Source organism: Cuculus canorus, chromosome 16 (assembly GCF_017976375.1).
Source record: "Cuculus canorus isolate bCucCan1 chromosome 16, bCucCan1.pri, whole genome shotgun sequence".
In the NCBI taxonomy this organism is placed as follows: domain Eukaryota; kingdom Metazoa; phylum Chordata; class Aves; order Cuculiformes; family Cuculidae; genus Cuculus; species Cuculus canorus.
Window position 1 is genome coordinate 14,298,255 of NC_071416.1, and position 24,139 is coordinate 14,322,393.

Consider the following 24,139-nt stretch of genomic DNA (forward strand, 5'->3'; position numbering starts at 1 on the left):
CTCCAAATTAAACGTTAAATTTATTTGGGAAGGAATTAAGGCATAGAGATTGAAATAAAGGAGGACCCAAGTGTGAACCCAGCTACTACATGTATGGGTAATGTAATTTCTATGATTCTGTGCATCAAATCCACATAGCTAACTGATTCGCAAAGAGAAATCCCTACAAGTAAGAAAGTGCCTTAAATATTCTCTATTGTCAAATGAATTTTAATTTTGCAACAATAGGCACAATTCCCCACACTGCAGCATTTATTCAGTGGAAGATTTCTGTGATGCTGAAAAATGACAAAAATTCTCAATCATTTCCCTATGAGATTTTTGAGTTTTGGGGTTTTTTTTTTGTTTTTTTTTTTTTTTTCTTTAGTTAGTTTACCCCGTGGCAAACAGCCTCTTCAACTGTCCAAAAGTTTTAGTGTCATCAACAATTTTTCTCTCCAAAATTTCTCCCAAGACAGTTTGACTTTTGGGAGGTTTGCTTTGTTGCTTTTTAGAAAACAGCAGAGTTCAATAATTATTCCTAGTAGAACATTGGAGTTTTAGATAACATTTCTCATAGCAAACCAATAACATCAGAGCCTAAAAGTTACCCATGCTGCAATAAAAGTGTTGTTTCTGCTATTTTTATCACTTCTGTTAGTCTAGGAAAAGCAGTATTTCACTCAGATAATGTATATATTAAAAAAAGACAACAAGAAAAAAAATCAATAGAGAGGTACTTTGTGAAATCCAGACAAGCACAATGGGAACAAAGCCCTTCATCTTTTATCATATAAAATGAGCCAAAAAAATATTACATTCATTTGGGTTTGAAAGAAGCTCAGTGGGATATTTAAACCAGACAGCTGACAGTTAAAGAAAAAAAATTCAAATACTCTTCCACATTCATGTTTAAACTTTCCTTTGAGGCAAAGGTTTCACATCAAGTTAAACAGTGTCCATCCTTCTTTTCCTCTGAGCAAACATTCTCACCACAGTCCTCCTTGCCTGTGGTTATCAGCCCTCTCCCTTACCTGACCTCAATAAAATATTCTCTCTTAAATACAATTATTCCACCACTTTTCAGCTCAAAGATGTCATGTCCCCTCCAACTCATCCATTCAGCATAAAACCATTTGTTTAAAGGCTGGAGGGAAAGAGGAAAGTAGGTGGTTTAAGAGTCAAAGGTGATATATTTTATAGTGCCAAAGAAATTGATCCTTTAGGAGGGTCAGGATTGCAAGGTAGTAAGTTGCTGTGGGAAGAATTAGACACACTCAGAACATAATGTAAAATGGATGATTCAATGCGCATTACTACATCATACATCTGCCGTACCTCAATAAAAAGGGTTGTCATCTACTTGAAATGTGCGAAGTCAAGATTTCCATCAAGAAAATCAGTACTCTGAAAAACTTGATGTTACACTTGTATAATTTGAAAAGCAGCTATAAAAAATGTATTCGAACATGGCTAATTCCAAAAAATTATTGTCCTCTCTTTATGCAGAGATATAGTATGAAAAGCGTACATGAATGCTACAGTATACTCGCCAAGACTGTCTGTGTTCTGAAATGATCCTGTAGCAATCGCAGTGAGGAACATCTGCCGCATGTTCACCCTTAAGGTGGAGAGATTTTAGTGCACAAATAGGAACATCTCAAAGTGAGTGTATATCTGTATGTTCCATCTGGTAAACGCAGCAGAAACGAGATACTATAAAATGAAAAGTCTTTCGACTATGCCCTGCCGCAGGATGAGCAGGAAAATAAGAGCGAGCTGCGCTTCCAATCTACTCTTTTCCCTAGTTTTGTCTTGCGTTGACTTCTAATACATTGTAACATCATCAGCTTTTTAATGACAAGAGCTCTAATTCATCTGAACTTCTCTGCCCCCAGAAAGCTCATGCCCAAATTTTAATCTTTCAAAGACACTGTAAAACTAGCATTTTCCTTGTAAAAAAAAAAAAAATTAAAAAAAAACCCAGCAACTAATTGAAAAAGCAGGAAGAGTTAAAATAAAAGCTTTATTTTACAAATTTTACATCCCACTCCATCAGCTTCTTGGAATTTTTCAGTTCAGTATTGGCATGGGTCATTGGCACAAGGACTTACCTGAAATCCTGAATTTCAATACTGTATCATATCTATATTTTCCACTCTTTGAATGCAAAAGAAAAAAGTACCAGTGGAAAAGAAGCAAAAATGATTCTCTCTTTTAGGGACTATGATTGCATCAAGAAAGAAGCAAGAAATAAGTCATGCAACAATCTTAAATTTATTAATTTTTGTTTACGACACTATAATAGTAAATAAAGCCCTGCATCCAGCTAATGTACCTCTTCCCACATTATTATTCACTCTAAATTGCCATGTTTCTGTCATATTTATTTCCATTTATTCAGTGTCTATTATCTTTTATACATAGGATAGAAACACGTGATCAATTTTTTAAAAGCCTCCAAAATTCCTACTAGATGTGACTCATGGAAATACTTTCTTTTCAGAGCCCTACTGAGAGTTCACTCTCTCTAGAGCCAATAATTTTAATATTTAGAAACATATTTATCCATACTATACCTCTTATCTTTCTTTCTCCATACAGAAACAAGTAATCAAATTGATAGTTACTCATATTTAGATCCATTTTATTCTTCTCATGGAAGAATTTTTATGTCTACTAAGAGTTGCAACTATTTTATACCCAATTCTGGAACACATAGGTAGAAGTTCTACCAAAAAGTACAGTCAAAGTAAAATACTAAATCTAATGTTGGAATATCAAAACCCAGATGTTAATAGTGACCTTTTGAAACAGGTGTATGAATAATTTATTATATATGTAAGATTTTACAAACAGTTATCCAGCACATTGATTTTCCACTAGATCACGCTGATATCTGATGGTTTTCACCACAATGGAGTAAACTACACAGAATCAAGACCCTGGGTACATCAGTATAACGTTGCCTTCTACCTGTAAGCTAAACATACAGCAAATTACTGTAAATATAGTGCAATATTCTAGGTATTAATGAATAACTGACTTTTTTTTGTAGCATTTAGTCCATTTTCAGTGGATTTCTACAGAGGTTTCAGTAAAGCTTGGGATAAACTGCCAAGTTTTTCACTCTAGTTATATTCTTTGAGGACTATACCCAGGAATTTCCACACAATGCTGTGTACAAACATGAAACACTGCTCACAAACTATATAAGAGAGACATCCCTGTATTCCAGCAGCTCAGGGCTGTGCTAACACTGCTTGACCAGTAACAGACATCGGGAGAAACACTCCTCTGGTAAATGTCAAACAGATTCATCATTTCAACAGATCCTCCTGCACTGGAAGAGAGAAAGCAGAAGAATAAAAAGCAAAACCATTGTTTGAGGAGGCAGGAAGAGCTCTATGGAAGCGCTGAGTAGACTCATTCTGCCACAACGTTTGAAGGCAGGAAGGTGAGCAAGCACTTTTCTAACTGAAGAACGTAAGGCCTTATTCTGCTCTCTCAGAAGTCAGATTTGCTGATGAATTCAGTGTCAACAGGATCCAGTTTGCAATAAAAATGAACAGCCCCAGAAAGAGGGGGGTAAGTGGAGAGAAGTTGAAGACTAACACCCAGCTGGGAACACGGGGCAGAGTCAGCGTATGGCACATCCGTACTGAGCAGAGGGGGAATAAGGCAACATAAAGCAGCACTGTCATTCTGAGAGCAGTTAGAATTGGCAAAACCACTTCTTGTTCGAGGCATTCACAGTCTTCAGGCTTTATGTGGAATGGCAGAAGTTGTTTTGGAAGGGACCTTAAAGCCCATCCAGTTCCACTCCTGCCATGGGCTGCGCTGTGCATTCCCTTGTGCGCAGCTCCAACAAAGCCGTCTCGCCCTAACCCCGCGCTAAGAGGAAAGAGCACGATAGCAGTCAACACATTGATGCAGAGAGTGACCTTTTCATGAGGTTACAGTTTTTTTCTGCTGGCATTTATAGATTAACGTTAAGGGACGGCTGTTGGGCAGCAGCACGGGCAGGTCCCAAGCAGCAAAGCAGCAGCCCCTGACTCTGTAAACACAAGGATTTTCATACAACAGTCAAAGAACAGCCCTGGTTTTCATCATTTTTTTGTTGTTGTTTTTCTTTGTTTCGGTTGGGGTGTTGCTTTTTGTCCGGATCAGCACATCGGGCAGGCCAAGCGTGACCCAGCACGGGAAGCAGCTGGCTTCCACCCAGGGGCAGGAGCTCGAGGGTCCTTCACCCCGTGCCTGCTCCCGACCCAGCAGCCGCCTCCACAAACCATTGCTGCTTGCTGAACTAGATTTTGTGCTCAACACCAAAATTAAGTGGTAAGGCATTCCAGTCCTATTGGGGATATACCACCATTACAATTCAATATATACCAATGAAGTGCTGCGCTCTTAAAAATTCAAAACGACCAAATATATATTCAAATTTTAATTTCCTGAAGGAAAAAATACGCAAGATGTGCGACTACCCTGCAAAACCATTGCTATGCGTGCTAGCATTTAGGATGGGGACATTTCAATAAAGTTTTTCTTTTTATCCTTAATTTTATTGCACGTTCTAAAAATTTTATAACAAATTCAATAAAGCTTCTTCCACTGTACTCTGCTGAAATTCTCCAGAAGAAAAGGACTTTCTAATCAAAGATATTTCCATTATATCTTTTCAATCATCAGCATGTTTCAAAATGCCAGACAGGATTATTGCTATGAAACATTTATACATTGATCTAATGTAAATACACGGCGTCCTTTAGAGATAAAAAAAAAAAAAAAATTCTTACTCCCCATAAAGTTTGATTTTTTAATCCAAATCAGTGCTGTTAACTGATAACCAACATTAAAAAATGTATACTTAGAGATGCTTTACAACTTGGATGCAGTAGTAATGTAAATCAGTTTTGAAAGTATATCTGTAAAAAACAGTTTATTTTCAAACACAATCTCTTTCTAATAATCTTGAAAAGTTTGCACACTTCACTGTGCTGCATTGCAATGGGCATTAAAGAAGTTTCTACTTTGCAGAAGAAATTAGCTTGTTGACAGTGAACATGAATTTTTTTTCCCCTGTATGCTGCTAAAAAAACCCAATCAATCCTACAGGGGTATTATGTTCCAGTTCAATCATCTCAAGTAATTAAAATTAATATTTTTAAAGTGGACAGATCCACCTTAGCTCCTATAAAAACCCCGCAGAGCAGAAAAGGGCACGCATAAGAGCCGCCAATTCCCTTATAAAGCATTTTAAACAAAAAATTATTTAACGCTTTGCAGTGTAGCTGTAGAAGTGTCGGGCACTGACCTCAGATACCCATGGTAACCAATGGTAACCAGGTTAATGACAGGCATGCCACGCTATATCCACTGCTTTACTCCTTTCTTCCAAATTTCTAGTTTTCCTGGTAAAAGCTTTCCCGTACTACCAAACTAAAGACTGAGATATAGAAGGTTTTTTCATTATTAATTCTTTTATTTATACATATTGCAGAGAATTCTTATTTTAAATACATTAATTTCAAAGTAAACTACTGTGAATAGTTATTTCCTCAGGGTAGCAGTGTGTAAGGGAAATTACATTAACAGCTTCTGTTTACAGATATCTATTAAAAGAGTTATTGAAAACTTCTTTTCATTCCCCCACTTCTCAAAAGAATGTTGTCCATAAATACATCTTTTGAAGCTGCTGTTATCAAATAATGACAATAACAACACAGCATAAGAGTGTAGTAAAACAAAACGCAAATCTGTATTTAAACACCAGAAATCTTAAGGTAGCATTTAATACTTGATCTGCTGGGAAAGGTTAAGGAAATATATTGATACTTCACGTAAAAGATACAAAAAAGAACTGTGTAGGTCTAATGCTCTTCTCTTCTATTATTCAATGAAAAGCAATTAAATTCAAAATTAAAACAAGAAAATTAGGGTTCCAGTTTGAAGGGGCAGCATTCTTTATGCAGAAGACAGTTGTGTAAGTAAAATTCAACCTTTGTTTACCTTGAAGAGTAATTGTAACTAATGAAATTACAGTTATCATTACATTTTCAATTTAATTTCCCACTGCAGGCCAGGTTTTGCAGTGTCAATTATAGCTATAAGCAGAGATAAAAAACTAGGAGAGTACTCTTACAGCCCTGCTTGAAGGAACATTTCTATCTGCAAAATTCCTTAGGAAAGTGCTTGGAAATTTGGAAAAACATTCTCCAAAGCATCAAATTCATTCCAACTAAAGGTTCCATGAAACTGAGTGAAAGTTTAATTAGGCCTTCTGAAATACGAGACTTAAAACATACCTATAATGTAAATTATAGTGTACAAACACATGGACAATTATAAAATACTTGTTATTCTCCAGTCTTCCCTTATTATTTCCCTACATAGCTGCACAAAATGGACTGATGCTTCAAGAAATATTTAAACTGCTGAAAAGAAGCAAAATCTCTACCCAGATTTTGTAAACTTAACTGCTACAAGTTGTGCTTTTAAACATTATTTAGAAATGCTGTAAAGAGGTGTCGGTCATGAATATCATCGGAGACTATTTCTATTCTTCTGAGGGGAAAAAAACAAAGGTCTTTTTGATCTTTTAGGTTTTCTTCAACAATATTACTGAGTAATAACAGGAGAAAGTAGTGTTAAGTAACAATGAGTGCTAATCAATCCCAATTTGTTCCTAACTACAATTAGTTAAATTGCTGTGTGCCATATAAATGGATTTTTTCAAATTAGGTTTTTCACTTATTGATTGCTTAGACACATCGATACACACTGCAAGGGATCTTTTCCCTAATAATGGAGTTAAGCAGGCAAAACATTAAGCAAGTTGCCAATTAGCTGATTAGGTGTCTGATTCTTCTCTTAAAGAGAGAGAAAAACTCTTACTTGTATCAGTGACTGTAAACAATCATATCACAATACAGTTTACTTGTACAATTCTCAACTTAAGATCTCCACTGCTCTGCCAAACACATCTAGGCTTAAAGATCATGGAAGTTCATTCATCTCTTCTGAAATTCAAATAATGAAAAGCTATAGCACTTCAATTAAATTATAAAAAGATTTTTAGCCACCAGAGCTGTAATAGTTCAATTGTTATTTGAGATCTTGAGTTAAATTATTGTACGTTTTGTCATTATTTGAATAAAAGTAGAAACCACAAAACTAAGTGTAGATCATTTATCGAGCAAAAAACCTAGCAAAAGCACTAAAACCCCATCATCAGCATCTTTTATTCTTCTGCTTCTTAGGCAGTTTTTTGTTTATACTTTGGTGAAACTAAGTAGAGAATGTTTCCTGAAATCTCTGAAAGTTTTACACAATTTCATCAATATCCACAAATGACACATAATTCTTTCTAGCATGCGGCAACTCGCTTTAGCATTGTGTTACCACTAGCTTTTGTGTCCTAATGCCCTGTGAGATCACACAGTCCAACGTGGAAAGAAAAGGAGGTGGCAGGAGCAAAATAAAGCAGGGCAAGAGGGACCTCTTCTGTTTTGTATGTCTATGGTATCCCATGGTGAATCTTTGGCCTTTTTGTGTATGTTTTAAAGTAGCGGTTCCATTATTGGGGCCAAAATTTCATTTCAAACCCACCTCAGGCAGTTTGATTATTAGATTAGAGTATATCAAAGAGCACTATCTGCTGCCAATGCTCAGAAAGGTCAGTCTTACAGAGAAAGATTTCAAGATCCTTTCTGAAATATGTGATAGGAAGGAAATATTTATAACAAAATTGTGCGGAAGGACAAATACCCTCATGCATTTATTCCAAAGAAACAAGTCAGAGTCATGAAGGCTCCTGTTTAGAAAGGTGACATTAGGTGGAGGGGGGAACTAATTTCTGCTGGAAATCAACATGACAGAAACATGGCATTGATGGATTATAAATAGAGATTCATGATCGTGTAGTTTGTGCTTTAGCAGTATACAAAGGCATGATGAATCTTATCATGATGAATTCTCATGTCATATTTTTCATATTTATGGACCGTACGGTGATTGGATGTCTTTATATTAACTGAGTGAGAGAGAGAAATGAAACCATCATAATAAACTCAACATTAAAATAAAGGAACTACTACATAAACAGGATACAGTTTTAAAACATGGAAAGGTATAATTTTGCCCTGGAAAACTACTGCAGGCACTGGAGGAACATGAGACTGATCATACAGCTAGTTTCAATCCTCAGCCACTTCCCATCTTTGCAAAGTCAAGAGTCACTGGTATTTTACCATCTGAGTACACATATTTGCAAGACATGGAGTCAATACCCTTCAATTTAGTTGAATGTAGGTTGCTGAATATTCCTGAGTGTCATCATCTATATGGTCTGCCTGCCAAGGCTGGCCCAGGATCTACCTCCATAGTCCTTTAAGTAAGGATACGAAAGGAAACACCCAAAATAGCTCTGGGTCTGTGCCACTACAAGGCAAATCAAACTCAGGGCTTCAACATACTCACTTTCTTCTCCCGCAAGTCAAATCTAAAAGACAGGAGAGAGCGAGATGAGAGATGAAAGCCAGGAGAAGTTGTCTGAAAATTATCATCAGTAAAATCTATCTAGAGCAGACCACGAAAGCTCCTTGTGAGCAAAAGAGACCCACCTGGAGACTATAACAGTGACATTTTAAGGGAATCATCATGTTAGAATAGTCATCCATTTCTGTAAGATGATAGGCATTCAAAGAAAAGGGTGAAATTCCGAGTAGTTATACTCTCCACTGGAAGTCCCCTGGTTAATCTCGGGTGTCTAGTGCCTCCAGTGAGGCTGCCTTCTGCTGTCTCGTATCAAGCCAGAGATAAGAGAGTTTTGAACACATTTGTAGCTGCAATTGCATGTTTTAACTTACTGCCCTCAGTAGCCTCCTCTTTCAAGCATCAGTCATGAAAGATCCAAAGTAGAGACATGAAGTCCAGCAACAGCATTCCTTTTGTGCTTTATAGCACTCACAAGATGTTTCTCTGCCACATTAAATAGAACAGAGCTGGGAATGAGTGCTTCCTAAATCAAGAGAGAATAATCACAACAATTAAGATGTATTTCAGCTTCTGTGCTGGCTGCTCTTGCTACTGGCAACCTGAACAACAAACGCCCATTTCTGAAGGCAACTTCCTTCAGGGAGACGGCGTTTGGATCAAAGGACACATAATTCTCTGTAATTTGGGCTTCTAATATCTCCCTAATCATGCTTATAAAGAGCTCGGTGACATCTGGGAATGCTATTACAATACACACATGCAAATCATCATAACACACCTGAAAATTATTCTGACTTAACAGGACACAAAACTTGAGTTCTCTGATTTCCTAAAAAGCTGGGAAAAATCTGATCTTCACTTTGATTTCAGTGACCTACTCTGTTGCTTGCAAAATGTTCATCCATTTTATAAACTAGGAACAAAGACCTAAAAAGCGGTAAGAAACTCCAGCTTTCCCTAAATTGTAATAAAATTGAATATATTTGGATATTTCAGTAACTGTGCATTTAAACACGACTGCATGACTGAACAGCCTAGATGTAAAATGAAGTAGGTTTTCCTTTCATTTTCAAAGGCTGCGGGGCAGGTCTGCGGCTGCTAATGAAAGGCCAACTGATCTCAGCAGAAAGGTTAGATTTCAATTAATTATTCCTGTTTGATGTCAGAACCTTGCTCAGTTACAAGCTTTGACAGAAATAGATCAAATAATAAAATTTTATTAACGATTTTCCCTCAGTGATGACTACAATACAAAATCAGAATGGCATGCAAAGCTTTCCTCACACTTTAATACTTCTAATCAACTTCTCTTGTTTTTGCTATTTGCTTCTGAAGTCATCTCATCATATGCTATTATGAATGAGGTTTTTAAGTTCCCACTCAAGCAAAAAGTTCAATCACCTTTTCAGAAGACCTTAGCAGACAAATGATCTCTTTAGAAACGTTAGGCAGAAGTGCTAAAAGTCAAGGAGCTTCCATTTTAGATAATGAAGTTTGTCCATGGTGCCATTAAGAACCCCTTCAAAATCTGTTCCCAGTTATGAGATCTTGAAGTCTGGAAAGGGTGGACTCAGATTAGAATTCACCACAAAAGTAAAACTTTTGCTGACTTTATAATGGAGGGGGATTCCCTACAAGAGCAAACAGCAGTCTCAGGTACATCAGAGGGGAAAATACGTAGGTTCCTCCCAGAAAAATAAAGTCACCTCCAGCAACAGCCATTGAGTTGGCATTACTTCATTGCACTTGTAGAATGGATTCAAACAGAGAGTAGCTAATGAGAGCAAATCTTATTCTTCTGAATACTTTCTTCCCCCATCCTCCGCTTCCCTTTATATCCATACTCTCCATCCCTGGATACTACCTCTCATGTCATCACTTCCAGGAAATTCTCATGTTTCAAAAGAGAAAAAAAAAAAATCAAAATTTACTCACAAATTCATTTTATGCCTCTGAGTTTATACTTAAATATGATGCATATATAAGGTAGTAAATGGCAGAAAGTGCTATAAACAGGATGAACATTTGTTTTACTGCTTTGATAATGTCCACATCCAAATACTTCAAACGTAGTTCCATGAAATGTTTCAGGACTGACTTGGGCAGAGGAAACTCTTGGCAGATTCTCAAAATTAAGACTTTTTAAAGGTCATTGAAGAAGAACATTAAATTAGAAAGATTGATCTGCACTAAACTGAGTTTTTCTGCAAGACCAGAAAATGAATAAAGTCCATTTTCCATTACCACCGCTGACCTCAACAGAGAAAATTTAAATTTACAGCGTCAAAAGATTCAGAGAACAAGCAAAGAAGATTTGAATGAAGTTATTTGTAGTTGGCTCCTGGTCATAAGCTACACATCATCAGTCCTTCATCGAATTGCATTACCTGTTACGCTCTGTACAGGTTAGCATGAAACTCTTACAGTTAAGAGCATTTTGGTAAAATGGCTTTAAGCTTATTCATAACTAAAGCCCTTTCAGTCATTTACTTAGTGTAAAAGCTGCTTTTATGAGTACTTTAAGTGCTTGATAGAAGGACTGAAATGCAAACATTAAACTCTAGACATGTTTTCAGTTGCTATTTTTACTGAAAATTGCAACCTGTTTGAATGCCCCTGGATCTAATTTACTATGTGACAAAAATAGGGATAAATCTTTTGATGCAAACACATCTAGCCGTCATTTTCAGGCCTCCTTGGGTGGAGGCTTATCAGAGACAGAAAGCAAACGTTCCCCAGCACTGCTGCACAACCTCAACTGGCAGACGGCATTCAGCTCCAAGATGGATGAGAACCAACTCAGGAGAGCAGCAAGCAGGAACACAACATGTTATGAAAGTCTCAGTTCACTTAAGAGAGAAAGCTGGAAGTATGATGATAATTGCCATGTCTTTTTCTCAATGTATTCATGAAATAGAATGGGAATCATCTGTTACATTCAGTGTATCCAGGGCAAGGAGTTTAAATGACAGCAAGAGGAAATTGGGCTACGTATTGCAAAATTAATTTCTAATTTTAAGACTACTGAATCAACAGAACCGAGTGTCTAAAGCATCTGTGTGGAGTCACCTCTAACAGCAAGCAGGTTAGAGAGAAACAGCCAAGGGATCCAACAACTGTTGATCCTGCCTGGATGAGAGGGAGTCCTTGTCCTCTCCCTTTCTCATGGAGCTCCATATAACTTCATGAACAGCCCTAAACCTGACATCATAACTTCATGCTGTTTATTGCCTTGTGGATGATCAGTGAATTTTAATATAGTCACATTTTTAACAGCGTGAGAGAAAATAAAAAGCCTTTATATACACTGTTAAAGGGTTTGACATCTATCACTTTCAAATTTGTTTTGTACAGTAACAGACAATTCAGTGACAATAAGGGCATTCTGTTCCTGCTTGTCATCTCACTGAATCTGACGTGTCTAAGGATTAATTCTTGCACGGTAGGATGGTTTGTGTGAAAGGTTGGGTGTGATATTATTGTTTTTTAATTTTTCTTTAAACCACACATCTGGCTCATCATTAAAATTCAATCAATTGTATTGGGAAGAACTCCTATTTAAGATAATATACTACTTAATCATGACTAAGGGTAGGCAAAGGAAAACTGAACTGAAATATTTCCTTAAAAATTTCCGTTACTTGAAAGAGAATTCTTTTGACTGATCACATAGAGTTGCGCTGAAAAGCCAGGAGTTCCTCTGCCCTCTGAAGAAAACACCAGTTGCCTGCATAGATCCAAATCTGACGTGAAGCAAAGCAGCAGAATACTCAGAAGGAGCATCAAAGTTGAAAATTGTACAGTGAAATAAGCTGTATTGTTTGTGCCCTGTAAACCGAATAGCTTAATCCAACTGCTCTTTCTCATGATAAAAACTGTAACGGCCTCACGATTTCAAAAGTAATATATTTCAGATTTCTTTTGCTCACAATGCATATTTATTCTTATGTCTACCGAGTGCAGTTACCATGTAAATCATACCTTTAACTACTGGGAGTTCAGTGCTTTTACTACAAAAACTACTTAAACAGTGGGAAGCCATAGCAGGTGTGAAGATAGATTACAGCATGAGAATTTTTTTTTCTGTCTTTAATTCAATGTGATTCTTATATTTCCCAATAAAAAAAAAAAAAAAAGATAAAGCATTGGTTATACCACCAAAGGGCAAACTTTCACAACAGAAAAGACACCACAGTGAAACACAGGAACCCGTCAATCTGTGCCTGTGCAGAACTGATCTGCTCATTCTGGCTCTCAGCTGGTTTCACCAGCACATAACCCACCTGGCCCGAACTCACCACTATCACTCACTTGAAACAAACCCAATAGTGATATTTCCTTCTCCTTCCTGGCTGTGAGCTTTCTAAAAAACAAATTTATTTCTGTTCATTTGCCATCAATCTTCATTTCTACATTTCCCTCCATCAGATTTAGTTTGGCAGTGGCTGGGGAAGAATAGTTTGTCCCTGGACAGCTTTGTATAGGATTCAATAAATCCTGCTTGGAACAGGGTATCCATTTTAACCAAAACATCATTAAATGAGACTTAGACATTTCAGATGAGAGAGCACTGATTAACAGCAACAGCTAGGCTATGGATATGTAAATGAGAACAAATAAGGACAGAAATCCAAATCAGACTTTAGAGCTCTCACAATATTTGTGCAAGTCTCTGTTTCTGTGCATATTTGGTAGATGTTTTTTTTGTCTGTCATATTAAAACAGTAAAACAACAAAACAGGAGATAACTAAGTTCAAAAACTGTTAATGAAAAGCACCTGACAACATGCTTTCAGCCCTATCAGTCTGGACAGGCTATACACAGGTCAAAACCACCTGATACCAAATTCTCTCTCACTCAAATCAATCACAGATAAATCCAGCTTTCATAATATATTACTCTGAATTCTCACGGAAGTTGAAAATCAATTTACAGCAACACAACAAACCTGAACCACTCCTGCAAATAGTCATTCCAAAGCTAATGCACTATTCAGACTGCATTAACCACACTGAGATATTTACACTCAAAAATATTACATATTTTCTTAACTTTTGTTGGTCATCAGACAAGTCAGCTATTCACATCAACAGTAAGTGAGATGTATATTTGATAGAACCATGGCATATCTTAGTGAATTTTGCTTGTTATATTTGACAGATGGTTATTAAGGCAAATTTCTGAAAGATATTGATGGACAAAGAAAAATCCAGAACCAGTTTACGTATTTTAGTATACAACTGCCACAATAAATTGTAAACAAGCAGCTGGGGAAAGAGTGATTGCACTGAACGATGGGAGTGAGACAAATGGGAGTAGGGAAAAAAGCAGCTATAACATTGCTGGTACCAGCATCAAAACCAAACCACTTGATTTTTCTACTAATTCCTTTGTAGCTTGGCTCAAAATGCATGTTCACAGTTTAGAGGAGTAAGCATTTGATATTTTTTCCTTGTAACAAGTAATTTGTGTAATAAAGCTGTGAGGAAATTGAACTTGTCAGCATGTTAAATGCATTTGTCTCCAGGAATATAATAAACCATATATAGAGAATTGGTAGGATTGGAAGTTGCAATTCTCTTTGATTTAAAATCTAATTTGTCATTAATTTTTTTAATCCATTCAAATGCTCAAGTTTTACCAGTTAACTGTGCATAATAATTTCATTTTAAATGTAAATTAAAGAGAGGGCATAGCTAGGCATTGAAAACAAACGTTACCCAAGGCAGACGGATGGATAGAAATATTATTTAGATTAGCGCATCCCAACTTTCTGTGAAAGTTGCCTCTGTGAAGTGATTTAGGACACAATAGATATTTCCGTCTTCCCTGTTCTTATGGAACTTCATAATGCCCAGTTTTTAGTATTTCCTACTGCAAGACTCAAGTTCTAAAACATTAAAGATGGTTCTGGGATGTGACACGTGAGAGCATTTTGCACCACTGCCTGAAGTTCAGGCTCTGTGGAGCCCATTCACATTGACCGGATGGTGACATTAATGTTACAGGATTAATGAAACAGGAGAAGCTCTCCCTGCTTCCACACCGAAAGCACTGTCCCTCACCCACTCCTGAGACCTGGGTCCACCTCACTTTCAGCGTTTCAGTTCCCTCTGGTTTTCTGCCTCAGCACATTCATACAATTCAAAGTTACAATGCTCCGCTTCCTTTGTTTACTCACCACCACCGCTGCCTCTGCAAATAGATGTCGTCATGCACAATATAAAGATCATCAAGAAGGAAATTTATTTCTATGGCAGTAACATTTCCTTTCATAAATATCTTTCCAGGTTATTTATAATATACTGTGTTGTCCTCCCTTCTCCCTTTCCTTTGGGGAGAAATATTCTTTAAAATTCATATTAAAAACTGCCAACAAAATACACATAGAATTGATACACAAAAGTAACTCCTTGGTCCCTCCACTGTAACAAATAACAGTAAAACTGGAACCCATGTGCTTGCATATAAAAACATTTATTCAGCTACCCATCATTTAAAATTTTGCATTGTTTTATACGATTCTTATTATCCAGGAGATTATATATTTGGACATCTCATTAAATGTTAGTACCTAATCAAAATCTTACATTTCTTTTCTACTCTGCTCATGCACATCTCCAATTAAAGTGGAATCATCCTTAGAATTTCATGTGTTAATTGATCTTTCTGGTTTTTTTATTTTCAGATTTACTTGAACAGATGGATATAAGTACATACAGATAGAACTACCACCACCAGGGAATATCTGTTCTCTTTTCCTAACCTCAACACTTGACAAAGTCGCGTAGGGTTAAATTTTCAAACTCATGTACCTATTTATGATTTGCAAACACAATGATTGAAACAGAATCTTACAGGGAACCCATAGGCTTTGTGAAAGGCAGATCTATTATAGATTATATTGCTGCTATCCAAACCCATGGAATATATTCGGGTCTCTAGAGGATTACGATTCATATCGCTCTCCAAATGATTCTTACTTCTTGAGACAGAAAAATCATTCCAATGTGAGTGTGTTAATTCATGACCTTCTGTGTAGTTTTGTACATGGTCAAAACTGTCACCATTGGGAAAGTGAGAAGCACAAGAACACCTTTTTTTGTAACAGGACTTGAGAACGGTTGATGGAAATCCACAGGAAACCCTTGGAAATGTATCTGACAACCAACTTCTTCTAACAGAGAAGTGACAACCATTTCATCATCAAGGACAGACACAGATGATCTTCCTTGACAGCAGATATTTCTACATATCTGTGCTTAATATTCAGCTCATAGACAGTGAATGGAAACACAGCTTGTGTGTCAGCTGCAAGCAAGGATGTAAGAAGTCACTAATATCCCAAGGGCTACATCATTTGCCAGATTATTCTACAATTATCTGGGATAAGGAGCTTAGCTTACTAACAAAACATTCCTGAAACATGCAGAGAATGTTAACTGTAATAAATAATTTGGACAGGTACACCTCAACATGACGGATGTGCTGAACATCTTCCATAAAACCTACCCCGTAAACAGTCATTTAATACTGCATCTGCTCTGACTGGCTTCCCAGTTAGTCACAGAAACGTAACCTAAACCTGTAAACTCAACTGAAACACTGAGCTTGCTACATAACTTAGAAAGAATGCCTTTTTTTCTGCATGAGCAAGGTTAAACCACAGATTGGATTTTTCTTGTGCCATGCAACTTGCTTTGCTCATTTTAGCCGCTTTATGCTGCAATGCAGATAAATAAAATACATGTCGGACTTCACACAAGACACTCAAAAATTATCCAGACCTCTTAGGTACTTCCTTAGCCTAGTTTTGAAAAATTAATTTCCTCTGGTAGGCAATACGGTGGTTACTAAGCCAACACCAAGTTTTGACTAAGAAGTTTTAAAAAATTTATATGTACTACCTAATTGAAATTCTTTATTTTTCCCCCTAACTATACCTCTTTTTGTTGAATAACAAAAACCTTAATCACAGTATATGTACTCCGGTTTAGCTTTATTGTTGAGATTTTATTTTAAATTCACAAATGAATAATGTAATTAAAACTGACATATTGACAGCACTATAAATTCTTGTTCACCCATTAAAAAAAAATCTACAGATGAATGCTTCCCCACGAAATCATATCATTGTACTCTAATCTCATTCTGAATATTGGCAATATGAACAATAATATAATTGAAATTAATGTACTTTTTAATCCTATTGAGACTGTAAGTGACTTGCATTCGGAAAGATTCTCCTATAATATATACTTTAATGTTGGCCAAATTGTCTATAAGTGTTTTAGTGGCACCGGCCAGATTTTCATTTCCTTCACTTTTGAAAAGGATATTTGGAATTTTCACCTTTGATCATTGCTGGGTAAAATTTTTCAGTAATTTAAATGAGAGTGATGAGGAAAAATTCAACAACTAACAGCAATTCTCTCAAGAATTATGATTAAACCTTAGATGCTGGGAAACAAAAAGCAAAGTAAGAAAACACAACACTGTCAAAATAAAATTCATGCAATAGGGTCAAAGCGATTCATTTATCTAGCATTAGTTAATGATTTCATGTAAGCATCTCACAGCCACAGAAGGCTCTTTACAGAAAAAGAGCTACCAAGAATTAGTATTTAACTTACTAAATAACGCTGAATTTCTTAATTATTATGTATATTATAACAATAGAAATGTCTAGCTTGAGAACCAGTCTCCACTATGAACAAGATGAAGTCATCATGGCCAACACAGAGCAAAATGTGTCGTGTAGAAAAGTGGATTATGACAGCCAACATATCTGAAACCTGCACAGTTGTCATTTAGAGTCACTCAAGGTTCATTTAATTTTCTGCAGTGGTTCTTCTCTCTGCCATACTACCACCTCTCCCGCCACCTATTCCTACATCCTTTGTACACTTTCTTACTATTTTTTAACTACTTAAGTGGATGTTTATTTTAGGTATTTCTTCCAGCTGTCATGTACCAAAGACAGCTTGGCAGCTGGTTTAGTATCAGCACAAACTTTTCCCACTCCTGGTATAAACGGATGCGGAATGCTTGGGATAACTGACACTGCCTGGATATTTATCTTTGCCACTAATACTGCTTTAATATGTTTTGATTTAATGACAGCACTGTATGCATACCATGAGCTGTCTTTCTTTTTCTTGGCATCGGCACATCCTGAGCCACCCTGAAGACATTCTGCCATGCAGGGCGACAAGGCCTCCTTTATTACACGCTCATATGCATTGTCTTGAAACCATCTCTAAAAGTCTGGTAGGATTTGTGTCAATCATTTGTTCCACAACTTGCTGTTCTCCCCCAGCAGAGCAAACTCTTCGATCCCTATAGTAGTTTTGTATGTAATTTACAAAGGATACATCATGCATACACGTGAAATCAAATCTTAGTGAAATATTACATAAAAATTCGAGAAGAGTCAAATTTTGCAAAACAGAAAGCTAGAATAGTCTGGAATAATGGTTGAAAGTGGCACAGTAACTTCATTACATAGTGCCATAATTCAAAACGTTGCACTGGTAAGTTGAGGTGGAACATAAAGCTCTCTATGGGTTCTTTAATACTGAAGTTTAAAACTTAACTTGAAAAATTAAAAAAATATGCATGCCAAAGAATTGGGTGGTTTTTATATCAGAAACTCCCCCTTAAGCTGTTCGATAGGTTCCGTGGCAGTTGGGGTGATCTTTAAGAAAGAGCTCGCAGCATAGCTTTGGCAGAGAGAGCGTTAGAAGCTAGAAAGCTGGTGGCAAAGCGCAGACTCTTACAAGATACAGATAATCTGAAGAGAGGACAAAACCAGCACAATGCATATATAGACTGTTCCCCTTTCATTGATAAGACAAAGAGCTGATAAATAACATTTTTTAAAAGTATGATTGTAACCCAGCTATAAATGTCGATTTTGCTTTCACAGAATCACAGAATCACAAGGTTGGAAAGGACCCATTGGATCATCGAGTCCAACCATTCTTCCAGTCCAACCAGTCTTCCTTTTAAAGGAAGAAAAATTCAAGACACAGGAGAAGAGTTGCAAATGGCCTAGGATCAACAATGATTTTTTTTTTTTTAAATGTACGTACAGTTTTTCCATTGCCTCCATTTCTGCTGGGTGTGACCAAGTTCATAACTGTGACATAGCTCAACAGCTCAGGATACCGAAGCTTGATGCTATGATGGTGCACACCCAGAGTGACAGCACAGCTGTGGCAAGCAATGAAATCTGACAGATAAAATGCTGAATATTTGACACACTAGATTAATTTGCTGAGAAAGTAACTTCTATCCAAAAAACCTCAGCAGAGATAACCTCTCTTATCTAGTCCACCCTACGGCAATAGGGTGGTTTACAATAGGTAATCACTACTGTTTTCCGACTTCTCTTTTTTCAATTGCAAGTATAATACAAAATCTCATCTGTTACAACCAAACTCAATAAAAACTGTGGGCTCAGAGGTCCTTAAAAAAAAGAAAAATACAAATAAGAATAAAATGTTATGTATATTTTAGCCACTCCTATGACGTCCAAAGATAATTCTGATAGCTGATATTACGCCGTTATCACAAAGGCACAGGCTCCTAGCGTCCCGTATGAAATGATGCATTTTACCGTAAGTCACCCTGTGCTCCAATCAGTCCTTATTCTGGTCTTTTACTGTAACAAACACATAGATTAAATAGTTTTAAAAGTCATATAGAAGTGTACCCCTAGTAGCTGTGCTCCTCATACTCGTCTCTCACCTTAACGTTATATCTGTTTGTATTATTTGTATAGGACCACAATTGTTCCAAGGACTGAGCCCCAGATAAGGTTCCTTCCTTCCTTTAGCTTTAAGCCAAAAAAAAAAAAGAAATTACAGTATTCAAGAAATTAAAGATGCATGTCCTAACTTTGCAAACAACCCAAATAAAAAGCCTGTTCCTTCCCTTCAAGTCTTTCTTCCAAAATACAACAAAAACATTGAGGGGAAGGGCACCAAGGGGGCTTTAGAACATTTTCAGACAATGCGAAATAAACTACTTTTTCTATCCCACGCTGGTACACAAAATTTAAGATTAAAACCAGCAAATAGAAGTTCTTAAATCTGAAATTGTAAAGTCCCATTAGCAAAAGAATAGAATAGTTTAGTTGAAAGAGACCTACAATGATCACCTAGTCCAACTGCATAATCACTGTGTGTAATTCACAAGTGAGGTTCTGGTGGTTTATTTTCAGTTTTCTTTCTCTTTAATAGTGAACTGTCCTGCCTAATCACACCTGGGGATTGTCTCCAACAAAATTCTCTTAAGAATGTGAAATATTCCGAAACAACTCAAATTATCTACGTACAAACTCTACAGTCGCAGTGGGGATTGAGTACTTCCAGACCACTTCTCATCAATTAAAAAATTTTATTGTATAATTATAAATAATCCTATTCCTTAGCATGAGATTTCAATATGGTTGCCGTTGAAAAAGGATTGATCTGAAAAAAATTATGTACTTTAAGAAATGTATTCTGTTGTTGGCTAAATCAGGAGTCAATATCTATCAACCACAACCCAGGGAAAAGCTCCTCCCAAATTAATGTCTTACTTGAAAAATCTGTGAAGAAAAATCTGTCAAGAAAATATAATGGGAATTAAAAAAATAAAATAAATCGTAGGAATATTCAGGTTCTTTCTGGCACAGACAGATGCGGCTTAAAAGGCCCCGGCCCCTAACTCTGGGATTTCACAGGGTACGTTAATATCTGCACAGTGGTGGATTTTATGTTGCCATACACCTACGCAGACCCTCTCAGTGAGTATTCTTCCCATTAGAAGAACTGAACATTTTTCTGGCTGTGATTGAAGACAGACACTAACAAAGAATATCTTCTAATGTGACCTAATAAATATTCTATAAACATCCAGATCTCTCTCATGCATTAAGTATTTTATAGTCTATAAAAATAAATTTGGGGGCAGTAAAATTAAGCAAATGGAAAAAAAAACCCTTGAGATGGTTTATCAACAAGATGAATTTCATATTAGAAAAAGTCATCAGTTTATTTTAACAAAAAGCAGGAATTGCAATTAAATCCAGCCATTTGAACTGACAGAGCAATGATTCTTCTAACGTTAAAGGTCTTCTAAAATGTCTATTATTTCCACTTTTAATGCATAACTGGGTCTCCAAACTGGAGAACCCAGGAGGAGTGGGTTTATATTCACTAACATTTTTTGTCAGATTTTTTAGGCAGAAATGAGAGATGAAGAGAGGCTTTCATTTTAAATAAAATTTAAAAAGAAAATTTGAAACTGAACAAGAATAATTGAGAGTGCTACTTATGTATTTTATGGAACGAATGTAATGATTTAAAATTGAAGGAGAACTGAAGGAAACTAACTCTTCCTGATGCAACTCTACTGTTTAAAGTTGGCATGGTGTGATCTGCCACTGTATTTCAACAGAAATAACACTCACAAATGGTCATTCCGCCATAGTACATATTTTTTAAAAGACTGAAATACAGAGAGAACAAGAACTTTTTAGAAGTTAATAAAACACCCTCCAACATCTCATGTTTTGTTTGCTGGAGGGTTTTTTTTTCATTTTAGAGGATGCTTCTAGCAACTCAATTTCTTTTCAAACTCCTTTACCTCAGTTTTAGTAGGGCTTGGGAAGGCTGGGCCGCAGAACCTAGCTTGATGCTAAATCTTGGCAGTGCGACAGCATGAAGGGACCTGAAAATCTTCTTCATTTCGGGGCAGCAGGTCGTGTCTGTTATTATAGCTGTGCAACAAGTAGGAGGTAATTTGCAGACAGGACTTGGAATAATGAAGGCTGCACAGTCAGTATCACCGTCAACAGCAAAGCGCAGAATGGTAATTTGAGGACTGGTAGGGGTCAGCCTAAATATCTTATTATATTGTCTTGGCAGCAATAGATTCCCTATTTTTGCTCACTGTTTCCTGGTAGAATTCAAGCAGTTTGGTTACCTGACCTGAAGAATCATTCCAATACTTTTATGAATAAAGTGACGATTTCTCTCAGAAGATTCAAAGGCCTTGGTCTTACTTTTTGAATACTAATATATTTACCATGTATTGAAGGCAAAGATTCAAGTTCCCATTGAGGATGGCTGGAACTGCAGAGCCGGACCTGCAGCTAAATGCTGCCAACCTCCCAAGTGTGTTCCAACGCCCCGTGCTTTGCTTTCAGACAGCCAGTAAGAGTAACGAGCTGGCCAACCTCAGAACCTAAACTGATGCTGCATTAACGTAAGAGTTATCTTAACAGTTATTTCAAACATTTTAAATAAATTGCATAGGGATTTATTTATTTACTGGCATTTTTACCCCTTGAATTTATGGCACTGCTCCAAACCAATTTGTCTTTTTGCTTTACAGATAAAACTGGGATTTTAATACTTGGAGAGAAACCCAAACCATATTTCCCCGCTGTTTTAAATGCTATTTGTTCCCAGGTTAAGTTAATTTCCACATATATAGGTCTCATTCACAAAATCAAGGAGATCCATGGGCCTTAAAATCATCGATTTCAGCAATAAAAGCAACTGAACAGAAAAAAACTCCCATACCCCATAACCTCTGCATTTGAAAGCTGGAACCATTCAGGCTGATATAAATATTGCTACAGGAGAGGAGAGTTTCCTTTCAGCAGTTCTGAAGGGGATGATGGAATAAAAGAAGAGTTGCATCACTAGCAAACACTGAAATAATCCAAATGTTAACAGTTTCCCTGGCACGAAGAAGCTAAACAAGCAAACATTATTTTAGATTATTTGTTTCTGCTTCTGAGTATTAGGTTACGCAGGTTAGCAAGACTTTGAAGATTATTCAGCTTTACTGATTATTCAATCCTGTTGATTTTTCCCCAGGGCCTGCGGATTGTGGCTAGGATTAGTTTAGGCACACCTTCAACTGAGTATCCAAAAGTTGTAGGCAAGAGGCAGCCTAAACTGAACCTTTGTGTCTCTCTATCCTTAAAAAAAAGGAGTTTTCTGCACATGATCTGCTGTGTGGAGCAGAGCCACCCTGGAGCTGCTGGACTTGGACAGGGGCTCCGCGTGCAAGCATTGCTTCAAATCATTAAAAGGAATATCCAACCTTCTGGGCAATCGAATTCAGAAAATGTTTCACACTGAATTAGGTCCAAACACCTCAGATGCAGTTGTTGTGTCAATGTAATATATTTGAACAATTCTCAGCGTTTAGTTGCCCATAAAATTACACCTATTCGAGCAAGTGGCAGTTTTAGAAGAGTTACATAACAGAGTTTAAGTCAAAGCCTTTTTAGGCCAGTGTTTTTTTAAATTTTATGCCATTTAACCATGGAGCACTAAGTGTACACGTTTTAGAAAAGATATCTCAATAGGTTGTAAAAGATTAGCTTTACACATTCACACTGAATTTCTTGACTTCTTTGGGTAGTCTATTTTAAGCCCCTAGTGTCACTCAAATACAGCACCTTTGTTCTCTTATAGTTAATAAGCTATTGTAAAAAGCCTTGAGAAATGAAACTGTTTAAAGCCAAGAACACACAAGAAGTTCTTTTTACATTCAGTTTGATTTTTCCCTCAATTAATTTGTTGTACCATTACAAAAGCTGTCAAGTCTCCAAGTCAGTTTTATGTCTCTTCTGTGTTGTTCTATAGTGTCATAGCAATGCAGGAAGCTTTGCAGACAAGGAGAGAAAACAGGTTCTTGTTCTCAGGAGCTTTGTAATCTGAAGATAACATGAACCAAAGAAAGCATGACAGTAAATACGTGTGGGTGGGAGGAATGAAAATAAAAAGGTTACTTAAAATAAACAAGCATGCTTATTATCTCTGCAGTACCGTTTTTCTGTAAGAGCAAGCACTTGCATAAAGGTTGTAGGAAAAAGAGTTTATTTCAACTATTTTTGCTATTTAAAGCTCTGAAGAGGGGGGTACAGTGCCAGGACTGATGGTGACTCTCGAGATCACTTGCACGTTGTATAGCAGAAATGTTTCCATAGTGCAACAGTTTGCTGCATACCTGCCCACTGCTTTGGAAGGTTCGAAGTGGAAGTTGCAGGATCAGCAGATGGTAAAGGAAGAGTTGTCCAAAAGCAGAGTCGGTGTAGGACTTCTCTCTTTCAGGGGTGAGGAAAAGGCAAAAAAGAATAAAGAACAAAACCGAAACATGTAATTTGCACCGTCGTGCGTAGGGCACTAATGCTGACCCACATCATGCATCGGAGCACCTCCAGCGTGGCATAAGGAGAAAAGGCTCTGTGGGGCACAGATATTACTGGTGTAATCCCCACTGATGGCAACAGGTGGATTTGGGCCATTATCTCCAGAGTCAAGCAAGGCAAGAAAAGCTAAAACCAGTCCTTACTGGACTAGCACAAATATATTCCCTCATCCCTGGGGTCTGCCGCTCTGTTCACGACTGCCACACATCCTACCCAACACCCACAGAAAGAGTCCGGCTGATTTGGGGATTTAGGGTTCCTCTAGAAACAGAAATCCTGTGTGCAGATATAAATCCAGAGTAGCAGGTATAAACTGCGCAGATCGTGTTTCAATATAGTTTTCTTCCATGATAGGCATTTAATAAGAATTTCACTTCAGACAAAATTAAACTCAGTTTTATAACTCAAGGTTAAGACAGGTATAAATCAACAAAGCTATA